Source organism: Ranitomeya variabilis, chromosome 5 (genome assembly GCF_051348905.1).
Source record: "Ranitomeya variabilis isolate aRanVar5 chromosome 5, aRanVar5.hap1, whole genome shotgun sequence".
In the NCBI taxonomy this organism is placed as follows: Eukaryota; Metazoa; Chordata; class Amphibia; order Anura; family Dendrobatidae; genus Ranitomeya; species Ranitomeya variabilis.
In genome coordinates this window covers 89,581,697-89,603,557 of record NC_135236.1, presented here as the reverse complement: position 1 = coordinate 89,603,557, position 21,861 = coordinate 89,581,697, and the positions used below count along the sequence as shown (strand labels likewise).

At 39.7% G+C, this 21,861-nt stretch overlaps 16 non-coding genes across 16 annotated transcripts; all 16 read right to left on the bottom strand.

Moving 5' to 3' along the window:
- Window positions 1-6,140: 6,140 nt before the first annotated feature.
- Window positions 6,141-6,213, bottom strand: TRNAR-CCU (transfer RNA arginine (anticodon CCU)). Its single transcript has one exon. It is a non-coding gene; the product is annotated as a tRNA-Arg (tRNA).
- Window positions 6,214-6,660: 447 nt separating this feature from the next.
- On the bottom strand, window positions 6,661-6,753 carry TRNAI-UAU (transfer RNA isoleucine (anticodon UAU)). The gene is given in 2 exon segments: window positions 6,661-6,696; window positions 6,716-6,753. It is a non-coding gene; the product is annotated as a tRNA-Ile (tRNA).
- An 860-nt stretch (window positions 6,754-7,613) lies between these two features.
- TRNAR-CCU (transfer RNA arginine (anticodon CCU)) lies at window positions 7,614-7,686 on the bottom strand. The gene has a single exon. It is a non-coding gene; the product is annotated as a tRNA-Arg (tRNA).
- Window positions 7,687-8,137: 451 nt separating this feature from the next.
- Window positions 8,138-8,230, bottom strand: TRNAI-UAU (transfer RNA isoleucine (anticodon UAU)). Its single transcript is given in 2 exon segments — window positions 8,138-8,173; window positions 8,193-8,230. It is a non-coding gene; the product is annotated as a tRNA-Ile (tRNA).
- Window positions 8,231-9,097: 867 nt separating this feature from the next.
- Window positions 9,098-9,170, bottom strand: TRNAR-CCU (transfer RNA arginine (anticodon CCU)). Its single transcript has one exon. It is a non-coding gene; the product is annotated as a tRNA-Arg (tRNA).
- A 451-nt stretch (window positions 9,171-9,621) lies between these two features.
- On the bottom strand, window positions 9,622-9,714 carry TRNAI-UAU (transfer RNA isoleucine (anticodon UAU)). Its single transcript is given in 2 exon segments — window positions 9,622-9,657; window positions 9,677-9,714. It is a non-coding gene; the product is annotated as a tRNA-Ile (tRNA).
- Window positions 9,715-10,581: 867 nt separating this feature from the next.
- TRNAR-CCU (transfer RNA arginine (anticodon CCU)) lies at window positions 10,582-10,654 on the bottom strand. The gene has a single exon. It is a non-coding gene; the product is annotated as a tRNA-Arg (tRNA).
- Window positions 10,655-11,101: 447 nt separating this feature from the next.
- On the bottom strand, window positions 11,102-11,194 carry TRNAI-UAU (transfer RNA isoleucine (anticodon UAU)). Its single transcript is given in 2 exon segments — window positions 11,102-11,137; window positions 11,157-11,194. It is a non-coding gene; the product is annotated as a tRNA-Ile (tRNA).
- Window positions 11,195-12,048: 854 nt separating this feature from the next.
- Window positions 12,049-12,121, bottom strand: TRNAR-CCU (transfer RNA arginine (anticodon CCU)). The gene has a single exon. It is a non-coding gene; the product is annotated as a tRNA-Arg (tRNA).
- Window positions 12,122-13,510: 1,389 nt separating this feature from the next.
- TRNAR-CCU (transfer RNA arginine (anticodon CCU)) lies at window positions 13,511-13,583 on the bottom strand. The gene has a single exon. It is a non-coding gene; the product is annotated as a tRNA-Arg (tRNA).
- Window positions 13,584-16,310: 2,727 nt separating this feature from the next.
- On the bottom strand, window positions 16,311-16,383 carry TRNAR-CCU (transfer RNA arginine (anticodon CCU)). The gene has a single exon. It is a non-coding gene; the product is annotated as a tRNA-Arg (tRNA).
- A 451-nt stretch (window positions 16,384-16,834) lies between these two features.
- Window positions 16,835-16,927, bottom strand: TRNAI-UAU (transfer RNA isoleucine (anticodon UAU)). The gene is given in 2 exon segments: window positions 16,835-16,870; window positions 16,890-16,927. It is a non-coding gene; the product is annotated as a tRNA-Ile (tRNA).
- An 867-nt stretch (window positions 16,928-17,794) lies between these two features.
- On the bottom strand, window positions 17,795-17,867 carry TRNAR-CCU (transfer RNA arginine (anticodon CCU)). The gene has a single exon. It is a non-coding gene; the product is annotated as a tRNA-Arg (tRNA).
- A 447-nt stretch (window positions 17,868-18,314) lies between these two features.
- Window positions 18,315-18,407, bottom strand: TRNAI-UAU (transfer RNA isoleucine (anticodon UAU)). Its single transcript is given in 2 exon segments — window positions 18,315-18,350; window positions 18,370-18,407. It is a non-coding gene; the product is annotated as a tRNA-Ile (tRNA).
- Window positions 18,408-19,268: 861 nt separating this feature from the next.
- Window positions 19,269-19,341, bottom strand: TRNAR-CCU (transfer RNA arginine (anticodon CCU)). The gene has a single exon. It is a non-coding gene; the product is annotated as a tRNA-Arg (tRNA).
- A 1,389-nt stretch (window positions 19,342-20,730) lies between these two features.
- Window positions 20,731-20,803, bottom strand: TRNAR-CCU (transfer RNA arginine (anticodon CCU)). The gene has a single exon. It is a non-coding gene; the product is annotated as a tRNA-Arg (tRNA).
- Window positions 20,804-21,861: the final 1,058 nt, after the last annotated feature.

Below are 21,861 nucleotides of genomic sequence, written 5' to 3'. Positions count from 1 at the left end.
TCATTATCTTGTTGGAAGGTGAACCTTCAGCCAAGTCTGAGGTCCAGAGCACTCTGGAAGAGGTTTTCATCTAGGATATCTCTGTACTTGGCCGCTTTCATGTTTTTTTCAATGGCAACTACTCGTACTGTCCCTGCAGCTAAAAAACACCCCCATAGCATGATGCTGCCACCACCATGTTTCACTGTTGAGATTGTATTGGGCAGGTGATGAGCAGTGCCTGGTTTTCTCCACACATACCGCTTAGAATTATTATTAAGAGGTCTATCTCCATCTTATCAGACCAGAGAATCTTATTTATCATAGTCTGGGAGTCCTTAATGTGTTTTTTAGCAAACTCTATGCAGGATTTCATATGTCTTGCACTGTGGAGAGGCTTTCGTTGGGCCACTCTGCCATAAAGGCCCGACTGGTGCAGGGCTGCAATGATAGTTGACTTTGCGGAACTTTCTGCCATCTCCCTACTGCATCTCTGGAGCTCAGCCACAGTGATCTTTACCTCTCTCACCAAGGCTCTTTTCCCACAATTGCTCAGTTTGGCTGGACGGCCAGGTCTAGGAAGACTTCGGGTGGTCCCAAGCTTCTTCCATTTAAGGAGTATGGAGGCCACTGTGCTCCTAGGAACCTTGAGTACTGCAGAAATTCTGTTGTTCCTTGGCCAGATCTGTGCCTTGCCACAATTCTGTCTCTGAGCTCCTTGGCCAGTTACTTTGACCTCATGATTCTCATTAGGTCTGACATGCACTGTGAGCTGTGAGATCGTAGGGTATGTGCACAAGATCAGTAATGGCTCAGTATTTGTTCAGGATTTGACGCAGGTGAAATCAGCTCAAAATCTGCATCTGAGGTCACTGGCATTTCACCTGCATTTTTGATGCGTTTTTTACATGCGTTTTTTCAGCATGCATTTTTTATGCATTTTTTAATTGCATGCGTTTATTTTGTCAATTGAAATAAAGTTAATTGAAAGTTGGCTTTTGGGAAGGAAAAAAAAGTGATTTCCTGTTTGCAGATATATTATGTTCCCACGGTCAGTAAACACTGCGGGTTGAACGCTGAGTACATCCACAATGTCCAACCTGCTGCATCCAGCTGTTTCTGCATAATAGTGGATGGGATTTCAGGAAATCCCATGCCCACTATGCGTGCAATGATGCCAGCGGCTCACCCGCAGTGACGAACATGCGCCACGTCTTTCCAGACTCCAGCATGTCAATTTATGTAGCTGTGTAAATTACCCATTCACTATTATTAGATGCAGTAAAACCACATTATCTTCCTAATCACATGCGTATTAAGTGCGGGAATGCAGCTTACTATGCATGTGTACTAATTTAAATAATGGTGAGTCTTGTGACACAGCCAGAAGTACATGACAAAAGAAGTGGAGGAAAGCACAGAGAGAGGTACCCTCCTTTTTAATAAATAAATAATAATTAAAAAAAAAATAGTGTGGGGTCCGCCTATATTTGTTAACCAGTCAGGGTAAAGCAGACAGCTGTGGGCCTGGTATTTCAGGCTGGTAAGGATCCAATATCCATGAACCTTACCAGCCTGATAATGCCAGGCTGCAGCAGTCTGCTTACCTTGAATGGTTATCAAAAATAGTGGGATCCCCTCCAAAAAAAATAGCGTGGGCCCCCCCTATGTTTGTTAACGAGCAAAGGAAAAAGCAGACAGCTGCGGCCTAGTATTCTGAGGCTGGCGAGACCCAAGGATTTTGGCCCTCCCCAGCCTTAAAAATAGCAGCCTGCAGCCGCCCCACAACTGGCACATCCAAAGATGCGCCAAATGTGGCACTTTACCTGGCTCTTCCCACTTGCCCTGTAGCAGTGGCAAGTGGGGTAATATTTGTGGGGGTGATGTCACCTTTGTATTGTCAGGTGACATCAAGGCCATGGCTTGGAGATGCGTCATTAAGACACCTATCCATTTCTAATCCTATAGTTGTAAATAAAAACACAGCTAGAATAAAGTCCTTTAATTGAAAGAAAGACACAGACACCTTTAATAATCTTAATTAAACCATACTTACTGCATCACCTAATTCCACCAAATCCCTCGATCTCCTGGAAGAGAAATAAAATAAAAAAGCAACAATATCCTTACCCGTCCGCCAAAAGCTCTTTTACATCTGGATGCCTTTGGCTGAATGGTGGGGGACTGAGCGTCTCCGCAATATAAATAGACATCTGGAAAGATGTGCCGCGGTCATCTCTGAACACATAGTGGAGATTAGATTTCTTGAAATCCCATCCACTATGCTGTAACATCTGGCCATTGCGGGTTGGACCCTGCAGATGTACAGAACCTCTGTCCAACCCACAGCGTTTACTGACCGTGGGAACATACCCTAATATAGACAGGTGTGTGCCTTTCCAAATCAAGTCCTCAGTATCAAGTATCAGTTTAATTAAACACAGCTGGACTCCAATGAAGGAGTAGAACCATCTCAAGGAGGATCACAATGAAATGGACAGCATGTGACTTAAATATGAGTGTCTGAGCAAAGGGTCTGAATGCATATGACCATGTGATATTTTTTTTTTTTCTTTTTTAATCCATTTGCAAAAATGTCTAGATTTCTGTTATTTTTTCAGTCAAGATGAGGTGCAGAGTGTACATTAATGTGAAAAAAAAAAAAAAGTTTATTTGAATTTATCGAATGGCTGCAATGTAACACAGACTGAAAATTTTAAAGGGGTCTGAATACTTTTCGTACTCACTGTATACCAGGATGGAGGATATTAGTACAGAATTGACCACATTTTTTCTGCTTCAATTTTTGTTCCTATTTTCCTCCTCTAAACCCTAAGTATCTTATAGTCTGAAAAATACGGTAAACATATCTTCCACATTTTCCTTTCAATCATGATACTAGATTATGGTGCGACTCAATAGACTTTTCTAACTACTTTGGACCTGACAATATCATCTGCTTCTTCCACAGGTATGTCTGCTTCTTACTACTTGAAATATTCCTTTAATCCATTGATGCGAAAACACACTCATCTGTATCTGTCCTTCTGATTATGTCTATTTCCTGAATGGATTTCATCCTGAATTCATTTGATCTATTGTCTTCTAATTACCTCCTGCTGTTTCTCTCACCTGTCTCCAGGCTGCTCCCTCCTTCTCACACCTGGTATGATCCATGGTCACTTAAAGTTGTATAAATTTAGAGTCCCAGGTCTGACTGACCGTGGTCTGGCTCCATCAAGTGTGGCTCTTTAAGTGTACAGCAGAAATATACCAGAAATAGACCTGAAGTAACCAGAAGGTAAGAGTAACCACTGTTTATTAAATGTACTGAAATAATTTTTCTCATGAACCAAAGTTCATTGTAATTAATCTTGGAATAATAGTAATTTCCACAATTGGCTGTGTTGAAATAAGATCTTCCTGTTCTGAGATAATCTTATAAATGTGCCCCTGCTGTGTACTGTGTAATGGCTGTGTCTGACCATGCAGGAACATGGTCTGATCATCCCACAGCAGGGGATTACAGCTGAATCTTTCTTTAAGGTAAAATATTGTTTAAAAAAAGGCAGAGAAATGTTTTACCTCACAAAAAAGAATCAGCTGTGATCCCATGCTGTAATGTCTGTAGACTCTTTTTCATCCTCTTCTGCCCAAGAGATGTGGTATGATCATACATGGTCTGACATAATAAGATAAGACCAAACAAGGCAAGTCTTTAGTGTCCAACCACAACAACCCCTTTGTATATCAGACTAATGCCCTTCCCCCATAACCTCTCTCTCCAACATCACTGAAGGAGAGCTTACTAATCTTTCCAAATTACACCTCACCACTTGTGCACTTGACACCATCCCACCTCCTACCCAACCTCACCACTACACTTATCCTATTCCTAAGTCATCTCTTCAAGTTATCACTAAGTTATGGTACTTTCCCTTCTGCTTTCAAACATGCCACAATCACACCTATAATCAAAAAGCCATCCCTCAACCCCATCGCTATGTTCAACTATCACCCCATATTGGTCCACCATTCCACTGAAACTACCTGTTAGGGTTAGCGGATTACACTAAATAGATTTAATGAGGAAGTGAAATTGCAACCCGGGGTCCACCGTGCAGAGATGTCAAACTGCAGCTAATGTGAACAATGGTGGAGAATGCAGTGAGCGATTGCTAGCTCGCACTGAGTTTTACATGACTCAGTGAGCAGCACTAGAGGTAGTGTCACACACACAGTAATGAAGCTGATGCTCTGCAATACAGCTCTGTCAATTGCACACAGTAATGAAGCAGATGCTCAGCGATAGAGCTGTGTTACTCACACACAGCAACAAAATATATGATGCTAGACACAATCCCTGTTAACTTCACAGAGGATTCAAGCCCACTAACGGAGCAGATAGCAACAGTGGTCAGACAGTCAACAACAGTACTCAAACAACTCGACTCCGGAGGTGCCAGAATTCTAATGGCTAGCAGACGACCCTGAGCACATGCTGACACAAACCACACTGTTGCAAAGTACATTCACACATGGAATTAGATTGATACTAGCGCAACGGTGTGTGCCTCTGAGAACCTTTTATACGTATAGCTCAAGTCCAGTCGGACAGGACCATGCCCGTGGACCAATCCGGAGCTGCCGCATCACCAAAGCAGCTGACGACCGACCACCAATGAAACGTAACCACATCAAGAGCATGCTCAGTAGGGTGATCTCTGGACTTAGTCTCCAGAGTGTTCGCTCATCGCTGACTTCCACTGGTTAAACAGCTGTCTGTGGATGGATACCATGTTTTGGCATAGGTGGTTTTCCTTTATTGGATGCTGCCCTTCCCATGGTTGTTCCTTCCCGGTGAAAGACCTGGCTATTCATTGCTTGCGTTGAGAAACACGTGATGGTGTCTCCGCGGCTTTTCTACATGCATTTGCATATTTCCCATAAGGGATGGGGGCAGTGTTCTGAATCACTGCGTTGAGAAACACGTGATGGTGTCTCCGCGGTGTTGGATGTTTTGATCTCCCCGAGGTCATTCATCCTTATGTTTATTACCTCTCTGGCCAAGACATCACCTCTCTGCTGTACAGAATCACGGAGTGTCAGCCATATCTTTCTTCTCCTCTTGCTTCCTCAAGCTCAATGTGGACAAATCTGAACTAATTATCTTTCCTCCATCTCGCATATCTTCTCTAGCAGATCTATCTATCACAATAAAAGACATCACATTTTCCCCTGTATCCGAAATCTGTTGCATTGGAGTAATCCTTGACTTTGCCTTGTCCTTCAAACCGCATATTCAAGTTCTCATGACCTCCTGTCGCCTTCAGCTGAAATATATTTCCAGAATCTGTCCTTTCCTCAACTGTCAATCTGCAAAAATGCTTGTGCATGCCCTCATCATCTCCCACCTCGACTACTACAACATTCTCCCCTATAGCCTCATTGCTAACAATCGCACACCTCTCCAGCCCATCCTTAACTCTGCTGCCTGACAAGTTCATTTGTCTCCTCGCTAATCTTATGCTTCTCATCTTTGCAAGTCCCTTCAATGGCTACCAATTCCGCAGTGTATCCAGTTCAAACTACTAACATTAAAATAAGAAGCTGATCAGCACTCTATGTGATCGTGGCGAACATGGAGATAAAATAGCAAAATAGTAAGAAATCGCGAAAATGACGTGTAGAATAAATGCTTATTTATTCCAGTGAAATCCAAACAATAAGACACTTCAGTCTATCCCAATAGTGAATAAATAGAGTCATTATTGACAAAAGCCTGGAATGGGCTGAAACATCTGATTCCACTGATAGTTTGGATTTCACTGGATAAAATAAGCACTTATTCTACAGGTGAGTACCGGGATTGCTTTCCATCAAGCATTGACCTACAAATCCATCCATAACCAGTCTCCCCTGTACATGTCGAGCATACTATTTGTTATTTGGGTCATAAATGACGATGCAAACAATTAAGATGCTATGTTTGTCGGCCCCACACAATTGCGTGTTAACACTTCTCTCAGTACATGGAAAGGATCGTTGTAAAGGGTAGAGGTTTGCAAGAACTAATTTACAAAGAAACAACACAAGGAGAACAGTTTACACCTGCACCATCAACCTTCCATGAGAAACTGTTGGAAAGGGAAATCAACAAGCACCCCAGATGGGACTTGAACCCACAATCCCTGGCTTAGGAGGCCAGTGCCTTATCCATTAGGCCACTGGAGCTTGATGAAGTAGCTTAAAAATCCAGACTTTCTTTGGTTACCACAAGAGTGAATCACTGACTTTTGATTGAGTTATCAAGAACGATCTTGTACTTTTGAACTCCAAATTGAAACAAACCGTCCGAATGCACATGCATCTTTATTTTAGAAGAGAGCCAGGGCTAACTTTGTCGGGTCACTGTACGTTATTAATGCCGATGATGGAAAGTTTATTGGACTGCCAGAAGCCTGAAAAACTAAATAGATATCTTCCACATTTCCCTTTCAATTATGACACCAGATTACGGTGGGACTCAATAGACTTGTCCAACCTGCGGCAATTTAAAAAAATACAAAAATTTAAACAACAAATATCTCGTTGAAATTTCTCTCTTAATCTTGACACTAGATCATGAACCGATTCAACGACTTCAGTAGTAAAAAATACAAAACGAAGGCAAGAATAGAATGATCCAGGTGAGGGTCGAACTCACAACCTCGGCATCACTCGACAGTTACTGCTTTATAAGTACCGCGCGCTGACCGATTGCGCCACTGGAGCTGACTGGGTACACCGCTATGACATAAATTTGATTAAAAAAAAAAATTGAAATGGGATAGTTCTTCAGAAAATTAATGATTGCTTACAACAGGTTTCTAAGGTTTTATTATAATGTTTGACAATATATATTTTACCATATCACAATCTTTATTAAAAATGAAAATGAGAAATTTATACACTGGACGCTGGGTCATTTTAGACTCAAACATCCTGTTTTTTTTTTTTTTTCTTCAGGAAATGCGCACTTACATTTGCTGCAATGAACAGACATTGACGATATAAAAAATTCTTCTGAATTCAGGGGCTGCAGGGTCATCTGTGACATCACCTTTTGTGATTCCTAGATCCTGTGTTAACAGCTGCGTAAAGAGGTGTTGTCAGTCTTTGTAACCATACCTCTGATATTAAGCAAAACTGCTCTAGAACGACAGGATGTTTGAGTCCAAAATATTCCCAGTGGCCAGGGTGAAAATTGAAAGATTACTCATTTTGTTTTGTAAGAAAGAACATGATATGAAAAAAAGAACGTTGTCCAAAATGTTTCAAAAACCGTTTACATTTTTCAATTATAATTTTTGATTTTGATATTTGCCAATATTGTGTGGTTGAAAGCATATCCATATCTTAGAAAAGATACTCTTTGTTATTTGGGTCATAAATGATGATGCAAACAATTAAGATGCTATGTTTGTCGGCCCCACACAATTGCGTGTTAACACTTCTCTCAGTACATGGAAAGGATCGTTGTAAAGGGTAGAGGTTTGCAAGAACTAATTTACAAAGAAACAACACAAGGAGAACAGTTTACACCTGCACCATCAACCTTCCATGAGAAACTGTTGGAAAGGGAAATCAACAAGCACCCCAGATGGGACTTGAACCCACAATCCCTGGCTTAGGAGGCCAGTGCCTTATCCATTAGGCCACTGGGGCTTGATGGAGTAGCTTAAAAATCCAGACTTTCTTTGGTTACCACAAGAGTGAATCACTCACTTTTGATTGAGTTATCAAGGACGATCTTGTACGTTTGAACTCCAAATTGAAACAAACCGTCCGAATGCACATGCATCTTTATTTTAGAAGAGAGCCAGGGCTAACTTTGTCGGGTCACTGTACATAAGTTATCAATGCCGATGATGGAAAGTTTATTGGACTGCCAGAAGCCTGAAAAACTAAATAGATATCTTCCACATTTCCCTTTCAATTATGACACCAGATTACGGTGGGACTCAATAGACTTGTCCAACCTGCGGCAATTTAAAAAAATACAAAAATTTAAACAACAAATATCTCGTTGAAATTTCTCTCTTAATCTTGACACTAGATCATGAACCGATTCAACGACTTCAGTAGTAAAAAATACAAAACGAAGGCAAGAATAGAATGCTCCAGGTGAGGGTCGAACTCACAACCTCGGCATCACTCGACAGTTACTGCTTTATAAGTACCGCGCGCTGACCGATTGCGCCACTGGAGCTGACTGGGTACACCGCTATGACATAAATTTGATTAAAAAAAAAAATTGAAATGGGATAGTTCTTCAGAAAATTAATGATTGCTTACAACAGGTTTCTAAGGTTTTATTATAATGTTTGACAATAAATATTTTACCATATCACAATCTTTATTAAAAATGAAAATGAGAAATTTATACACTGGACGCTGGGTCATTTTAGACTCAAACATCCTGTTTTTTTTTTTGTTTTTTTTTTCTTCAGGAAATGCGCACTTACATTTGCTGCAATGAACAGACATTGACGATATAAAAAATTCTTCTGAATTCAGGGGCTGCAGGGTCATCTGTGACATCACCTTTTGTGATTCCTAGATCCTGTGTTAACAGCTGCGTACAGAGGTGTTGTCAGTCTTTGTAACCATACCTCTGATATTAAGCAAAACTGCTCTAGAACGACAGGATGTTTGAGTCCAAAATATTCCCAGTGGCCAGGGTGAAAATTGAAAGATTACTCATTTTGTTTTGTAAGAAAGAACATGATATGAAAAAAAGAACGTTGTCCAAAATGTTTCAAAAACCGTTTACATTTTTCAATTATAATTTTTGATTTTGATATTTGCCAATATTGTGTGGTTGAAAGCATATCCATATCTTAGAAAAGATACTCTTTGTTATTTGGGTCATAAATGACGATGCAAACAATTAAGATGCTATGTTTGTCGGCCCCACACAATTGCGTGTTAACACTTCTCTCAGTACATGGAAAGGATCGTTGTAAAGGGTAGAGGTTTGCAAGAACTAATTTACAAAGAAACAACACAAGGAGAACAGTTTACACCTGCACCATCAACCTTCCATGAGAAACTGTTTGAAAGGGAAATCAACAAGCACCCCAGATGGGACTTGAACCCACAATCCCTGGCTTAGGAGGCCAGTGCCTTATCCATTAGGCCACTGGGGCTTGATGGAGTAGCTTAAAAATCCAGACTTTCTTTGGTTACCACAAGAGTGAATCACTCACTTTTGATTGAGTTATCAAGGACGATCTTGTACGTTTGAACTCCAAATTGAAACAAACCGTCCGAATGCACATGCATCTTTATTTTAGAAGAGAGCCAGGGCTAACTTTGTCGGGTCACTGTACATAAGTTATCAATGCCGATGATGGAAAGTTTATTGGACTGCCAGAAGCCTGAAAAACTAAATAGATATCTTCCACATTTCCCTTTCAATTATGACACCAGATTACGGTGGGACTCAATAGACTTGTCCAACCTGCGGCAATTTAAAAAAATACAAAAATTTAAACAACAAATATCTCGTTGAAATTTCTCTCTTAATCTTGACACTAGATCATGAACCGATTCAATGACTCCAGTAGTAAAAAATACAAAACGAAGGCAAGAATAGAATGCTCCAGGTGAGGGTCGAACTCACAACCTCGGCATCACTCGACAGTTACTGCTTTATAAGTACCGCGCGCTGACCGATTGCGCCACTGGAGCTGACTGGGTACACCGCTATGACATAAATTTGATTAAAAAAAAAAATTGAAATGGGATAGTTCTTCAGAAAATTAATGATTGCTTACAACAGGTTTCTAAGGTTTTATTATAATGTTTGACAATAAATATTTTACCATATCACAATCTTTATTAAAAATGAAAATGAGAAATTTATACACTGGACGCTGGGTCATTTTAGACTCAAACATCCTGTTTTTTTTTTTGTTTTTTTTTTCTTCAGGAAATGCGCACTTACATTTGCTGCAATGAACAGACATTGACGATATAAAAAATTCTTCTGAATTCAGGGGCTGCAGGGTCATCTGTGACATCACCTTTTGTGATTCCTAGATCCTGTGTTAACAGCTGCGTACAGAGGTGTTGTCAGTCTTTGTAACCATACCTCTGATATTAAGCAAAACTGCTCTAGAACGACAGGATGTTTGAGTCCAAAATATTCCCAGTGGCCAGGGTGAAAATTGAAAGATTACTCATTTTGTTTTGTAAGAAAGAACATGATATGAAAAAAAGAACGTTGTCCAAAATGTTTCAAAAACCGTTTACATTTTTCAATTATAATTTTTGATTTTGATATTTGCCAATATTGTGTGGTTGAAAGCATATCCATATCTTAGAAAAGATACTCTTTGTTATTTGGGTCATAAATGACGATGCAAACAATTAAGATGCTATGTTTGTCGGCCCCACACAATTGCGTGTTAACACTTCTCTCAGTACATGGAAAGGATCGTTGTAAAGGGTAGAGGTTTGCAAGAACTAATTTACAAAGAAACAACACAAGGAGAACAGTTTACACCTGCACCATCAACCTTCCATGAGAAACTGTTGGAAAGGGAAATCAACAAGCACCCCAGATGGGACTTGAACCCACAATCCCTGGCTTAGGAGGCCAGTGCCTTATCCATTAGGCCACTGGGGCTTGATGAAGTAGCTTAAAAATCCAGACTTTCTTTGGTTACCACAAGAGTGAATCACTCACTTTTGATTGAGTTATCAAGAACGATCTTGTACTTTTGAACTCCAAATTGAAACAAACCGTCCGAATGCACATGCATCTTTATTTTAGAAGAGAGCCAGGGCTAACTTTGTCGGGTCACTGTACGTTATTAATGCCGATGATGGAAAGTTTATTGGACTGCCAGAAGCCTGAAAAACTAAATAGATATCTTCCACATTTCCCTTTCAATTATGACACCAGATTACGGTGGGACTCAATAGACTTGTCCAACCTGCGGCAATTTAAAAAAATACAAAAATTTAAACAACAAATATCTCGTTGAAATTTCTCTCTTAATCTTGACACTAGATCATGAACCGATTCAACGACTTCAGTAGTAAAAAATACAAAACGAAGGCAAGAATAGAATGATCCAGGTGAGGGTCGAACTCACAACCTCGGCATCACTCGACAGTTACTGCTTTATAAGTACCGCGCGCTGACCGATTGCGCCACTGGAGCTGACTGGGTACACCGCTATGACATAAATTTGATTAAAAAAAAAAATTGAAATGGGATAGTTCTTCAGAAAATTAATGATTGCTTACAACAGGTTTCTAAGGTTTTATTATAATGTTTGACAATATATATTTTACCATATCACAATCTTTATTAAAAATGAAAATGAGAAATTTATACACTGGACGCTGGGTCATTTTAGACTCAAACATCCTGTTTTTTTTTTTTTTTTCTTCAGGAAATGCGCACTTACATTTGCTGCAATGAACAGACATTGACGATATAAAAAATTCTTCTGAATTCAGGGGCTGCAGGGTCATCTGTGACATCACCTTTTGTGATTCCTAGATCCTGTGTTAACAGCTGCGTAAAGAGGTGTTGTCAGTCTTTGTAACCATACCTCTGATATTAAGCAAAACTGCTCTAGAACGACAGGATGTTTGAGTCCAAAATATTCCCAGTGGCCAGGGTGAAAATTGAAAGATTACTCATTTTGTTTTGTAAGAAAGAACATGATATGAAAAAAAGAACGTTGTCCAAAATGTTTCAAAAACCGTTTACATTTTTCAATTATAATTTTTGATTTTGATATTTGCCAATATTGTGTGGTTGAAAGCATATCCATATCTTAGAAAAGATACTCTTTGTTATTTGGGTCATAAATGATGATGCAAACAATTAAGATGCTATGTTTGTCGGCCCCACACAATTGCGTGTTAACACTTCTCTCAGTACATGGAAAGGATCGTTGTAAAGGGTAGAGGTTTGCAAGAACTAATTTACAAAGAAACAACACAAGGAGAACAGTTTACACCTGCACCATCAACGAGAAACTGTTGGAAAGGGAAATCAACAAGCACCCCAGATGGGACTTGAACCCACAATCCCTGGCTTAGGAGGCCAGTGCCTTATCCATTAGGCCACTGGGGCTTGATGGAGTAGCTTAAAAATCCAGACTTTCTTTGGTTACCACAAGAGTGAATCACTCACTTTTGATTGAGTTATCAAGGACGATCTTGTACGTTTGAACTCCAAATTGAAACAAACCGTCCGAATGCACATGCATCTTTATTTTAGAAGAGAGCCAGGGCTAACTTTGTCGGGTCACTGTACATAAGTTATCAATGCCGATGATGGAAAGTTTATTGGACTGCCAGAAGCCTGAAAAACTAAATAGATATCTTCCATATTTCCCTTTCAATTATGACACCAGATTACGGTGGGACTCAATAGACTTGTCCAACCTGCGGCAATTTAAAAAAATACAAAAATTTAAACAACAAATATCTCGTTGAAATTTCTCTCTTAATCTTGACACTAGATCATGAACCGATTCAACGACTTCAGTAGTAAAAAATACAAAACGAAGGCAAGAATAGAATGCTCCAGGTGAGGGTCGAACTCACAACCTCGGCATCACTCGACAGTTACTGCTTTATAAGTACCGCGCGCTGACCGAGTACACCGCTATGACATAAATTTGATTAAAAAAAAAAATTGAAATGGGATAGTTCTTCAGAAAATTAATGATTGCTTACAACAGGTTTCTAAGGTTTTATTATAATGTTTGACAATAAATATTTTACCATATCACAATCTTTATTAAAAATGAAAATGAGAAATTTATACACTGGACGCTGGGTCATTTTAGACTCAAACATCCTGTTTTTTTTTTTGTTTTTTTTTTCTTCAGGAAATGCGCACTTACATTTGCTGCAATGAACAGACATTGACGATATAAAAAATTCTTCTGAATTCAGGGGCTGCAGGGTCATCTGTGACATCACCTTTTGTGATTCCTAGATCCTGTGTTAACAGCTGCGTACAGAGGTGTTGTCAGTCTTTGTAACCATACCTCTGATATTAAGCAAAACTGCTCTAGAATGACAGGATGTTTGAGTCCAAAATATTCCCAGTGGCCAGGGTGAAAATTGAAAGATTACTCATTTTGTTTTGTAAGAAAGAACATGATATGAAAAAAAGAACGTTGTCCAAAATGTTTCAAAAACCGTTTACATTTTTCAATTATAATTTTTGATTTTGATATTTGCCAATATTGTGTGGTTGAAAGCATATCCATATCTTAGAAAAGATACTCTTTGTTATTTGGGTCATAAATGACGATGCAAACAATTAAGATGCTATGTTTGTCGGCCCCACACAATTGCGTGTTAACACTTCTCTCAGTACATGGAAAGGATCGTTGTAAAGGGTAGAGGTTTGCAAGAACTAATTTACAAAGAAACAACACAAGGAGAACAGTTTACACCTGCACCATCAACCTTCCATGAGAAACTGTTGGAAAGGGAAATCAACAAGCACCCCAGATGGGACTTGAACCCACAATCCCTGGCTTAGGAGGCCAGTGCCTTATCCATTAGGCCACTGGGGCTTGATGGAGTAGCTTAAAAATCCAGACTTTCTTTGGTTACCACAAGAGTGAATCACTCACTTTTGATTGAGTTATCAAGGACGATCTTGTACGTTTGAACTCCAAATTGAAACAAACCGTCCGAATGCACATGCATCTTTATTTTAGAAGAGAGCCAGGGCTAACTTTGTCGGGTCACTGTACATAAGTTATCAATGCCGATGATGGAAAGTTTATTGGACTGCCAGAAGCCTGAAAAACTAAATAGATATCTTCCATATTTCCCTTTCAATTATGACACCAGATTACGGTGGGACTCAATAGACTTGTCCAACCTGCGGCAATTTAAAAAAATACAAAAATTTAAACAACAAATATCTCGTTGAAATTTCTCTCTTAATCTTGACACTAGATCATGAACCGATTCAACGACTTCAGTAGTAAAAAATACAAAACGAAGGCAAGAATAGAATGCTCCAGGTGAGGGTCGAACTCACAACCTCGGCATCACTCGACAGTTACTGCTTTATAAGTACCGCGCGCTGACCGAGTACACCGCTATGACATAAATTTGATAAAAAAAAAAAATTGAAATGGGATAGTTCTTCAGAAAATTAATGATTGCTTACAACAGGTTTCTAAGGTTTTATTATAATGTTTGACAATAAATATTTTACCATATCACAATCTTTATTAAAAATGAAAATGAGAAATTTATACACTGGACGCTGGGTCATTTTAGACTCAAACATCCTGTTTTTTTTTTTGTTTTTTTTTTCTTCAGGAAATGCGCACTTACATTTGCTGCAATGAACAGACATTGACGATATAAAAAATTCTTCTGAATTCAGGGGCTGCAGGGTCATCTGTGACATCACCTTTTGTGATTCCTAGATCCTGTGTTAACAGCTGCGTACAGAGGTGTTGTCAGTAGTGTTGAGCATTCCGATGCTGCAAGTATCGGGTATCGGCCGATACTTGCTGTATCGGAATTCCGATACCGGGATTCCGATACTCTTGTGGTATCGGGTATCGGGTATCGGAACAACATTAATGTTAAAATGTGTAAAATAGAGAATTAAAATAAAAAATATCGCTATACTCACCTGTCCGACGCAGCCGGGACCTCAGCGCAGGAACCGGCAGCGTTGTTTGTTTAAAATTCCCGCTTTTACATGGTTACGCGAAGTCCCGGCTTGTGATTGGTCAGGGCGGCCATGTTGCCGGGCCGCGGACCAATCACAGCAAGCCGTGACGAAAATACGTCACGGCTTGCTGTGATTGGTCCGCGTCCCGGCAACATGGCCGCCATTAACCAATCACAAGCCGTGACGTCACGGGAGGCTGGAAACGCGCTCATTTCAAAATGAGCGCGTCCAGCCTCCCGGCTTGTGATTGGTTGATCGCGGCGCAACCAATCACAAGCCGTGACGTCACGGGAGGCTGGACACGCGCCCATTTCAAAATGAGCGCGTCCAGCCTCCCGGCTTGTGATTGGTTGATCGCGGCGCAACCAATCACAAGCCGTGACGTCACGGGAGGCTGGACACGCGCCCATTTCAAAATGAGCGCGTCCAGCCTCCCGGCTTGTGATTGGTTGATCGCGGCGCAACCAATCACAAGCCGTGACGTCACGGGAGGCTGGACACGCGCCCATTTCAAAATGAGCGCGTCCAGCCTCCCGGCTTGTGATTGGTTGATCGCGGCGCAACCAATCACAAGCCGTGACGTCACGGGAGGCTGGACACGCGCCCATTTTAAAATGAGCGCGTGTCCAGCCTCCCGTGACGTCCCGGCTTGTGATTGGTCAGGGCGGCCATATTGCCGGGACGCGGACCAATCACAGCAAGCCGTGACGTAATTTCGTCACGGCTTGCTGTGATTGGTCCGCGTCCCGGCAACATGGCCGACCTGACCAATCACAAGCCGGGAATTCACGTAACCAAGTAATAGCGCGATTTTTAAACAAACAACGCTGCCGGTTCCCTCGCTGAAGTCCCGGCTGCGTCGGACAGGTGAGTATAGCGATATTTTTTATTTTAATTCTTTCTTTTACACATTTATATGGTTCCCAGGGCCTGAAGGAGAGTTTCCTCTCCTTCAGACCCTGGGAACCATCAGGAATACCGTCCGATACATGAGTCCCATTGACTTGTATTGGTATCGGGTATCGGTATCGGATTGGATTCCGATACTGTGACGGTATCGGCCGATACTTTCCGATACCGATACTTTCAAGTATCGGACGGTATCGCTCAACACTAGTTGTCAGTCTTTGTAACCATACCTCTGATATTAAGCAAAACTGCTCTAGAATGACAGGATGTTTGAGTCCAAAATATTCCCAGTGGCCAGGGTGAAAATTGAAAGATTACTCATTTTGTTTTGTAAGAAAGAACATGATATGAAAAAAAGAACGTCCAAAATGTTTCAAAAACCGTTTACATTTTTCAATTATAATTTTTGATTTTGATATTTGCCAATATTGTGTGGTTGAAAGCATATCCATATCTTAGAAAAGATACTCTTTGTTATTTGGGTCATAAATGACGATGCAAACAATTAAGATGCTATGTTTGTCGGCCCCACACAATTGCGTGTTAACACTTCTCTCAGTACATGGAAAGGATCGTTGTAAAGGGTAGAGGTTTGCAAGAACTAATTTACAAAGAAACAACACAAGGAGAACAGTTTACACCTGCACCATCAACCTTCCATGAGAAACTGTTGGAAAGGGAAATCAACAAGCACCCCAGATGGGACTTGAACCCACAATCCCTGGCTTAGGAGGCCAGTGCCTTATCCATTAGGCCACTGGGGCTTGATGGAGTAGCTTAAAAATCCAGACTTTCTTTGGTTACCACAAGAGTGAATCACTCACTTTTGATTGAGTTATCAAGGACGATCTTGTACGTTTGAACTCCAAATTGAAACAAACCGTCCGAATGCACATGCATCTTTATTTTAGAAGAGAGCCAGGGCTAACTTTGTCGGGTCACTGTACATAAGTTATCAATGCCGATGATGGAAAGTTTATTGGACTGCCAGAAGCCTGAAAAACTAAATAGATATCTTCCACATTTCCCTTTCAATTATGACACCAGATTACGGTGGGACTCAATAGACTTGTCCAACCTGCGGCAATTTAAAAAAATACAAAAATTTAAACAACAAATATCTCGTTGAAATTTCTCTCTTAATCTTGACACTAGATCATGAACCGATTCAACGACTTCAGTAGTAAAAAATACAAAACGAAGGCAAGAATAGAATGCTCCAGGTGAGGGTCGAACTCACAACCTCGGCATCACTCGACAGTTACTGCTTTATAAGTACCGCGCGCTGACCGATTGCGCCACTGGAGCTGACTGGGTACACCGCTATGACATAAATTTGATTAAAAAAAAAAATTGAAATGGGATAGTTCTTCAGAAAATTAATGATTGCTTACAACAGGTTTCTAAGGTTTTATTATAATGTTTGACAATAAATATTTTACCATATCACAATCTTTATTAAAAATGAAAATGAGAAATTTATACACTGGACACTGGGTCATTTTAGACTCAAACATCCTGTTTTTTTTTTTGTTTTTTTTTTCTTCAGGAAATGCGCACTTACATTTGCTGCAATGAACAGACATTGACGATATAAAAAATTCTTCTGAATTCAGGGGCTGCAGGGTCATCTGTGACATCACCTTTTGTGATTCCTAGATCCTGTGTTAACAGCTGCGTACAGAGGTGTTGTCAGTCTTTGTAACCATACCTCTGATATTAAGCAAAACTGCTCTAGAACGACAGGATGTTTGAGTCCAAAATATTCCCAGTGGCCAGGGTGAAAATTGAAAGATTACTCATTTTGTTTTGTAAGAAAGAACATGATATGAAAAAAAGAACGTTGTCCAAAATGTTTCAAAAACCGTTTACATTTTTCAATTATAATTTTTGATTTTGATATTTGCCAATATTGTGTGGTTGAAAGCATATCCATATCTTAGAAAAGATACTCTTTGTTATTTGGGTCATAAATGACGATGCAAACAATTAAGATGCTATGTTTGTCGGCCCCACACAATTGCGTGTTAACACTTCTCTCAGTACATGGAAAGGATCGTTGTAAAGGGTAGAGGTTTGCAAGAACTAATTTACAAAGAAACAACACAAGGAGAACAGTTTACACCTGCACCATCAACCTTCCATGAGAAACTGTTGGAAAGGGAAATCAACAAGCACCCCAGATGGGACTTGAACCCACAATCCCTGGCTTAGGAGGCCAGTGCCTTATCCATTAGGCCACTGGGGCTTGATGGAGTAGCTTAAAAATCCAGACTTTCTTTGGTTACCACAAGAGTGAATCACTCACTTTTGATTGAGTTATCAAGAACGATCTTGTACTTTTGAACTCCAAATTGAAACAAACCGTCCGAATGCACATGCATCTTTATTTTAGAAGAGAGCCAGGGCTAACTTTGTCGGGTCACTGTACGTTATTAATGCCGATGATGGAAAGTTTATTGGACTGCCAGAAGCCTGAAAAACTAAATAGATATCTTCCACATTTCCCTTTCAATTATGACACCAGATTACGGTGGGACTCAATAGACTTGTCCAACCTGCGGCAATTTAAAAAAATACAAAAATTTAAACAACAAATATCTCGTTGAAATTTCTCTCTTAATCTTGACACTAGATCATGAACCAATTCAACGACTTCAGTAGTAAAAAATACAAAACGAAGGCAAGAATAGAATGCTCCAGGTGAGGGTCGAACTCACAACCTCGGCATCACTCGACAGTTACTGCTTTATAAGTACCGCGCGCTGACCGATTGCGCCACTGGAGCTGACTGGGTACACCGCTATGACATAAATTTGATTAAAAAAAAAAATTGAAATGGGATAGTTCTTCAGAAAATTAATGATTGCTTACAACAGGTTTCTAAGGTTTTATTATAATGTTTGACAATAAATATTTTACCATATCACAATCTTTATTAAAAATGAAAATGAGAAATTTATACACTGGACGCTGGGTCATTTTAGACTCAAACATCCTGTTTTTTTTTTTTGTTTTTTTTTTCTTCAGGAAATGCGCACTTACATTTGCTGCAATGAACAGACATTGACGATATAAAAAATTCTTCTGAATTCAGGGGCTGCAGGGTCATCTGTGACATCACCTTTTGTGATTCCTAGATCCTGTGTTAACAGCTGCATACAGAGGTGTTGTCAGTCTTTGTAACCATACCTCTGATATTAAGCAAAACTGCTCTAGAACGACAGGATGTTTGAGTCCAAAATATTCCCAGTGGCCAGGGTGAAAATTGAAAGATTACTCATTTTGTTTTGTAAGAAAGAACATGATATGAAAAAAAGAACGTTGTCCAAAATGTTTCAAAAACCGTTTACATTTTTCAATTATAATTTTTGATTTTGATATTTGCCAATATTGTGTGGTTGAAAGCATATCCATATCTTAGAAAAGATACTCTTTGTTATTTGGGTCATAAATGACGATGCAAACAATTAAGATGCTATGTTTGTCGGCCCCACACAATTGCGTGTTAACACTTCTCTCAGTACATGGAAAGGATCGTTGTAAAGGGTAGAGGTTTGCAAGAACTAATTTACAAAGAAACAACACAAGGAGAACAGTTTACACCTGCACCATCAACGAGAAACTGTTGGAAAGGGAAATCAACAAGCACCCCAGATGGGACTTGAACCCACAATCCCTGGCTTAGGAGGCCAGTGCCTTATCCATTAGGCCACTGGGGCTTGATGGAGTAGCTTAAAAATCCAGACTTTCTTTGGTTACCACAAGAGTGAATCACTCACTTTTGATTGAGTTATCAAGGACGATCTTGTACGTTTGAACTCCAAATTGAAACAAACCGTCCGAATGCACATGCATCTTTATTTTAGAAGAGAGCCAGGGCTAACTTTGTCGGGTCACTGTACATAAGTTATCAATGCCGATGATGGAAAGTTTATTGGACTGCCAGAAGCCTGAAAAACTAAATAGATATCTTCCATATTTCCCTTTCAATTATGACACCAGATTACGGTGGGACTCAATAGACTTGTCCAACCTGCGGCAATTTAAAAAAATACAAAAATTTAAACAACAAATATCTCGTTGAAATTTCTCTCTTAATCTTGACACTAGATCATGAACCGATTCAACGACTTCAGTAGTAAAAAATACAAAACGAAGGCAAGAATAGAATGCTCCAGGTGAGGGTCGAACTCACAACCTCGGCATCACTCGACAGTTACTGCTTTATAAGTACCGCGCGCTGACCGAGTACACCGCTATGACATAAATTTGATTAAAAAAAAAAATTGAAATGGGATAGTTCTTCAGAAAATTAATGATTGCTTACAACAGGTTTCTAAGGTTTTATTATAATGTTTGACAATAAATATTTTACCATATCACAATCTTTATTAAAAATGAAAATGAGAAATTTATACACTGGACGCTGGGTCATTTTAGACTCAAACATCCTGTTTTTTTTTTTGTTTTTTTTTTCTTCAGGAAATGCGCACTTACATTTGCTGCAATGAACAGACATTGACGATATAAAAAATTCTTCTGAATTCAGGGGCTGCAGGGTCATCTGTGACATCACCTTTTGTGATTCCTAGATCCTGTGTTAACAGCTGCGTACAGAGGTGTTGTCAGTCTTTGTAACCATACCTCTGATATTAAGCAAAACTGCTCTAGAATGACAGGATGTTTGAGTCCAAAATATTCCCAGTGGCCAGGGTGAAAATTGAAAGATTACTCATTTTGTTTTGTAAGAAAGAACATGATATGAAAAAAAGAACGTTGTCCAAAATGTTTCAAAAACCGTTTACATTTTTCAATTATAATTTTTGATTTTGATATTTGCCAATATTGTGTGGTTGAAAGCATATCCATATCTTAGAAAAGATACTCTTTGTTATTTGGGTCATAAATGACGATGCAAACAATTAAGATGCTATGTTTGTCGGCCCCACACAATTGCGTGTTAACACTTCTCTCAGTACATGGAAAGGATCGTTGTAAAGGGTAGAGGTTTGCAAGAACTAATTTACAAAGAAACAACACAAGGAGAACAGTTTACACCTGCACCATCAACCTTCCATGAGAAACTGTTGGAAAGGGAAATCAACAAGCACCCCAGATGGGACTTGAACCCACAATCCCTGGCTTAGGAGGCCAGTGCCTTATCCATTAGGCCACTGGGGCTTGATGGAGTAGCTTAAAAATCCAGACTTTCTTTGGTTACCACAAGAGTGAATCACTCACTTTTGATTGAGTTATCAAGGACGATCTTGTACGTTTGAACTCCAAATTGAAACAAACCGTCCGAATGCACATGCATCTTTATTTTAGAAGAGAGCCAGGGCTAACTTTGTCGGGTCACTGTACATAAGTTATCAATGCCGATGATGGAAAGTTTATTGGACTGCCAGAAGCCTGAAAAACTAAATAGATATCTTCCATATTTCCCTTTCAATTATGACACCAGATTACGGTGGGACTCAATAGACTTGTCCAACCTGCGGCAATTTAAAAAAATACAAAAATTTAAACAACAAATATCTCGTTGAAATTTCTCTCTTAATCTTGACACTAGATCATGAACCGATTCAACGACTTCAGTAGTAAAAAATACAAAACGAAGGCAAGAATAGAATGCTCCAGGTGAGGGTCGAACTCACAACCTCGGCATCACTCGACAGTTACTGCTTTATAAGTACCGCGCGCTGACCGAGTACACCGCTATGACATAAATTTGATAAAAAAAAAAAATTGAAATGGGATAGTTCTTCAGAAAATTAATGATTGCTTACAACAGGTTTCTAAGGTTTTATTATAATGTTTGACAATAAATATTTTACCATATCACAATCTTTATTAAAAATGAAAATGAGAAATTTATACACTGGACGCTGGGTCATTTTAGACTCAAACATCCTGTTTTTTTTTTTGTTTTTTTTTTCTTCAGGAAATGCGCACTTACATTTGCTGCAATGAACAGACATTGACGATATAAAAAATTCTTCTGAATTCAGGGGCTGCAGGGTCATCTGTGACATCACCTTTTGTGATTCCTAGATCCTGTGTTAACAGCTGCGTACAGAGGTGTTGTCAGTAGTGTTGAGCATTCCGATGCTGCAAGTATCGGGTATCGGCCGATACTTGCTGTATCGGAATTCCGATACCGGGATTCCGATACTCTTGTGGTATCGGGTATCGGGTATCGGAACAACATTAATGTTAAAATGTGTAAAATAGAGAAT